This window comes from Peromyscus leucopus, chromosome 5, assembly GCF_004664715.2.
Source record: "Peromyscus leucopus breed LL Stock chromosome 5, UCI_PerLeu_2.1, whole genome shotgun sequence".
Lineage (NCBI taxonomy): Eukaryota > Metazoa > Chordata > Mammalia > Rodentia > Cricetidae > Peromyscus > Peromyscus leucopus.
In genome coordinates, this window is record NC_051067.1 from 76,647,513 (window position 1) to 76,653,638 (window position 6,126).

A 6,126-nucleotide genomic window follows, 5' to 3' on the forward strand; every position below is an offset into this window, starting at 1 on the left:
TGTGCGGGTGAGGCCTTGCGAAGAGAAAAGGCGACTTGTGCTAGGCCTGCCTTCTGTCGGCAGGACATGGCTGTTTGTCAAGGGATAGAAAACCTAGCCCGTCAATTACAGGATAGCTCCAATTCTCTGGACTGAGAATTAGTACGGTTGTCTCTTTTAACAGAAGTAGACAGACTTTTTCCTATAAAGATCAAGATATTAAATAGTCTTTGCAGAGCATTGGGTGATAGATGATTTGGATCTTAAATGTCCTCCAAAATGTCGTGCCCTCAAGCTTGGTCACCAGCCTATGGCACTATTAAGAGATGGGATCTAATGGAAGAATGTGGGTTGGAGGCACACCCTTGAAAAGGGATATTGGCTCCCCAGTCTCTTCTCTTCACTGCTGTGTGCTCCCCACTATGAGATGCTGCATCAGCAGAGGCCTGGAATGAGACAGCAAGCCTTTAAACCTCTCGTTCAGGCTTTTAAGACACCGGCAGGACATGGACAGAATGCTTACCAGAATGTGACATGAATGACTGCATCCTTGATCCTCCCTGGATCCTGCTCCTCTGGAACCTCATGAACCAGGTCTCTTCTGTCCTCATTTCTCTCAGTGTTATTCTCCAGGCTCTCACAGGCATGGCCCATTAAACTCTGCTTGCAGTATTCAAAGGGAGGGTTTATTTGCGACTTATGGTTCCAGAGGAATGAGAGTCCGTGATGGCCGCGCAACATGGCAGCAGGTAGCAGGTATCCTGGCTGGAGCAGTGCTGACGCACACATCGCTACCCACAAACAGGAAGCAGAGAGCTGACTCATAACAGGGAAGAGTCCTTTGAACCTCCAAGTCCACTCCTGGTGATAGCACTTCCTCCAGCAAGGCTACACTTCCTAATCCTCCCCAATTAGCTACCAAGTTGAAGCCAAGTATTCAAATGCCCAAGACTTAGGGGTGAGGAGATCTCATTCAAACCACCACACTGGGGGACCTAGAATCTGAAGTTTCAGCTAGAAGTCTGTATCTTTCTGGAAAGAATGGGATGGGGCTATTACCACATTGTTCTAGCATGCCATTCTTACTCAGATTAACACTTATTAGAGACCCCAGGAAGCAAGATTTGGGGCCAGGTGCCAGCTCTACCTTCAGAAGGACTAGCTGTTTTCTTGATGAACTCTGCAGAATTAATCTTTAGATGCCCATGAAAAGGCCAAAATTTAAAGATTCCAGTCCAGCTACATCCGTAGCCCACAAAATTCAACGTCTAGTGTATCAGCTTCTTCCGCTGTGTGACAACAGATGGGGTCTGATATTTTAGAACCTGTTTATGTTGCTTTCACAGCTGTAGTTTTTCTAGGTCTTAGCTTGGAGTGTAAGGTCAACAAAGCAGTGTCTCTGTGTGTGGCCATTACACAATTCACTCTACCCATGAGAAAGAGAGTATATGAGTTAAAATGTTTTTAATAGGACATCTGGAAATGGCCATTAGTTTCTGGACCTTCCATGACTTCAGTCTTCATCCAAGTCACAAATTCTGCAGTATCCCCATGTAGCCTCCTAAGTAGACATCGTTAAATACAGACCCCATTTTATGGGTTTGGTTTTATTATGAGTTATGTCAATTTTCTATATTTAAAATTGCACTTAAGTACAAATGCAAATAATCATTACTTGTTTGAGAAGCCAAATATTTCAGCATGAGAGCCTTGATGGTTAAAAAAACATTTACAAAAAATTGCTGGTGTCCAGCACTGCAGAATTACATTCATTTTAAACGTATTTGAGAGCCAAGCATGATGGCATAAGAGACTAGTCCCAGGAAGAAGTGGAGGAACCTTGAGTCCAGGTTTTGGGGATCAGCCTGGGAAACACAGCAAAATCCCCATCTGAAAAACAAAAAATCCAAGCATAGTGGGACACACCTAGCCTATAATCCATGATCCCAGCACTAGGAAGGCACAGGGCTCTATTGTTCTTCTAGAATTTGTTTTCAGGTTATCATTTCAGATTCTCCATATCTGAGATTTAGTTTAAAAAGCGTATGAAGTACTTCCATCAGTAAATATGTGTTTAGTGTCTACTTTGTATCAATGTTCTGTGCACTAGACATGTTTGTGTTTGGTGCTGCAGATCCAATCCAGTGCCTTCCTCGTACAAGGCAAGTGCTCTGCCACTAGTCCCATGTCCAGTCTTAGAAACTTTGCAGTCTGGCTCACAACCTTCTATAACTCCAGTTCCAGGGGAACTGACGCTCTCTTCTGGCCACTGCACAGGCACCAGGCACCGACATAGAACACAGATATGCAGAAGAGACACCCACATACACAAAATAAAACAATGGTTTAAAAAAGAATAAGGAAGAGCTAGTTCTCTTTCCCATCTCGTAAGATGGCAAGTGAGAAAGCCGGGAAGCCATACACCGGGAACTGGAAACATGGAGTCACAGCTGGTGCAGTGTGGTTAAACAGTAACCCTACAGCGGAGGAGCCCAAGAACAGTATCCAGCAAGCGTTCTCTACAGGAAAAGAAACGATAGCATGGGCATGACTGTATTAGACTGGCTTACATGATAGGACCTGAGAAGGCCAACAAAGGCCAACAAGATGCTGGAGGGCCAAGAACACAGTAGCTGCTCAGTCCAGAAAGATGGCTACTTCAGCAGTCCCAGTCTGGCACTGAAGGCCTGCGGGATTAACTCCTTGCACACCTGAGTTCAGACTGAAGCTGGATTCAGATGTCACTTAGGGATGGTGGCAGCCAGGTCAGCAATAGACACAGCCACTTAGCAAGAAGCAAATGCAGGTAGACAAGCAAGCAACACTGGTTTTCTTCTAGCCACTTTACATCTGGGCCAGCTGCCAGGGGGTGCTGCTGCCTGCTCTGGAGATGGGCTTCTTCCCTTAGTCCCTTCCAGAAATGCCCCCAGACATGCCTGCCCTGAAACATGCTTCTTAGTTATTTAAGATACCATCATGTGGACAATCCGGATCCACCATCACAATGGGGATGCTCACCGTTTTGGTCACACGAGTGGAATGGACAGATACTCTCCATCTGCCATGCATCTAAGAGTGGCCCTGCACTAGAGGAAGTACTCAGGTGCTCACTTCAAAGTTGGGACTTGTTCTCGCTTCTGTCACAAAACCAGTTGGTGAGGACAATGATAGCGGCTAGGGTTAAATCTTGCAAAATATCCTAAGATGCGCCGAGGAAGGAAGTGTTAAGTTATGGCAAAAACCCCTTTCGTGAGCGAGGAAGCTGCTCTGTTATTGAACTTGGTGGTTACAACTTGTGCCCTAAGTCAGGTCTGGCCACTCGTCCTCAATAAGCCAATAAAAAGAGCCAGATAGTGGAAAGAAGAAAAAGATCTATTCATTCAATGTGGCCACATTGGGGAATGGCACTGGTAATCCCACTGGTTGAGAATAAGACCACTACACCACAGTTTAACATCAAAACGAAGCAAGCTTTAATTAAATACTGGCCAGGTGGATGGGCTCTCTGGCCAGGTCCATCTCTGGTTTCCCAGAAAATGGCACCAAGTCATGTTTTGCAGAGACTTCAAAGGGCAAAACCCTTAGTTCACTGCGTTTCCCATGAGGTCCAACAGGGGCAAGCAGACAGCCTGATGTACTTCCCGAGTACCCCCCTGCTACATTCAATAAGGGGCAAGTGTACCTTCTGACGTATTTCCTGCCCACATGTGATCAAGCCCACATTCGGTGGGTCAAACTAACTTGTTTAGGGGAGTGAAAACATGTGGCTTGTCATCTCCCATAAGCAATAGCCTCCAGCATTTCAAGAACTATCTGTCCTTGGCTAGGGGCTTGCAGATCAGAGGCATTTTTTGCTTCATGGATCTCTTAGGCATAGTAATTAAAACTTAAAAGGTGACTTTGGCTCTCACAGGACAAGAGATTCATCAAATCCCTTAAGTCCATCTTCAGGGTCCTCAGGGCCAAGGATATGCACATTTGAGCAGTCCCAGTCAGGGTGTGGTCCCACCCACCACTGACCCATGGTTGGGCTTCATTCTCATCCTGTCAGGGAGACTAACTGTATGAACTCCCGTTCCTGGAAACAAGCTTGTGGTCTACCTGGCAACCCCATTCTTTCCCCCAGCATGAAATTCCTGGGGAAATTCCCATTCTTTGGGAGGTCTATTGTTTGGTCAGATAGATGGAGAGACACAAGCTATGTCATTTCTGCCAGATGGGTTAAAGTATCATCCTGAGACCACCACAGAACCATGAGTAGTTTTTCTGAAGCAGCTGAACAGTGGCTTGCTACCAGTGCACGGACCTCACGCCTCTACAAAGTCCCTTTTTGTAGACTGCACCAGAATTTTATCACACCATCACAAATCCCTAGATACACTGATTCCTACTTCACAAAGGGGCTGTAGAAACCATGACAGGAAGGTGAGTTCTTTCACACAGAGAAAAACCCACAAAGGTACAGCGGTACAAGGTTAATCAGGTCAGGGATGTGGATCACCCTGCACACCCTCCCCGCACTGCTGGTAGGGTAAGAGATGCAGCCACCCTGTTTGGTAGTTCCTCAGACATTTAGTTACCATGACCTAATTCCATTCCTGGGTATGCATCTAAATGAATTTATCCCACACAAAACTTTCATGTAGCCACAGTATACTCCAAATATCCACTAGGAAGTGAATAGAATGTATGATATACACTGAATACTACTTTTTTTTTTTTTTTAAAGTAATGCTATATGCTGGATAAAAGTAAAACCCAAAACCAGATTTCAGTGCAATATTTAGAAACAGAATTAGTAACTGCATAAAGGGTTGGAGAGAAAATGAAATGGGACTAATTAGGACTCAGTGTGTTTTTATTTTGCTACACAAATCTTAATATATGGGAAAACACCGAAATGGGCATTTTCTTACAGGTAAAACCTTATAGTATGGAAACCATAAAGTGATGTCCTTAAGGCACTTACAAGTCAAACAACTTCCCTGTTTGCAAATTTTTCTTGTTCTAGTAACAAGAGTGAGTAGCTGGGGATTGCTCAGTGGGGAAAGCAGCTGTTTGGCATATACATGGGCCTGAGTTCAGTCCCCAGCACCACACCCACCCACCCACCCCCCCCACCCACACCCTAGGCAGAAGAACTGAAGACTGCTGAGCAACTGTTTTATAAACCTTTATTGGAAAGGCTACAAAGTTTATATTATCACTGCATTGCTTAGGCTTAAAGAATGGGGAAATAACCTCAAATACAAAGCCACTGTGCTGCTGGCTCTTGCCCAGGCTTGTTGTGAAATATTTTTGTACAATGGAGGTAGAGTGAATAGGGCAGTAATTTAACACTCACAGGTCTTGATTAGTTTGGGGACACTTTTTTCATCCAGGTTCTAATATCTCTAGAAATGTACTCCAGTGCCATTAGGCTCAGAGATGGTATAATACACTGAAAAAGAATCTGAATTTCCTGTTGTTCCTTTGACAAATGTAAAATGTCTGTACTTGGTGTCGCTTGGACCTCAAATGATGAACATGTTTTAAAAAAATACTCCAGAGTGAAAAAAGTAATCATCAGAAGATGGAAACACATCCTTTCATTCTATTAGGATGGTTGTAATTAAAGCTAGGTGCTGATCAGGACATTCAAACTGAATATTCCTCACCGCTGTTTCAGCCACTTTGTGAACATCCGCTATCCTAAGCGGATGAGTTTTCTACGTTGACTATCAAAAAGCCAATGCTTCCTCAAATTCAGAGATTCAACTTAATGAGACAGCAATTTCTCCTAATATTTAATTAAAACAATGTTTCAACAGGTCTGTGTAAACATGGTTCTACTATTTATCTGCTATTACCTTATTTTTCAAAAAGTGGGGTGCAAGAGAATAACAGAGGCCTGGGCTTGTCCCAATTTTTAGGGTAACCTGGGAGTTAGATAACTTGGATGTTCTTGGTGCTCGAGTCAATAAAGCCTGTTTCAACCAACCTTAGTGTTTGTAAACTATAAAATGGGCAGGTACCTGAGGCATAAGCTTCAGGCCAATGGATTTTTAAGGGCTGTTTAAAAACCAGAACCAAAGACTCCCTCTTCAGTGTAAGGATACTTTTTTATAGTTCAAAATATGCTTTTCTTTCTAAAAATGTGACACAGAA

At 43.9% G+C, this 6,126-nt stretch overlaps 1 pseudogene; it reads right to left on the reverse strand.

Moving 5' to 3' along the window:
• Positions 1–216: 216 nt before the first annotated feature.
• Positions 217–1,694, reverse strand: LOC114709971 (annotated as a pseudogene).
• Positions 1,695–6,126: the final 4,432 nt, after the last annotated feature.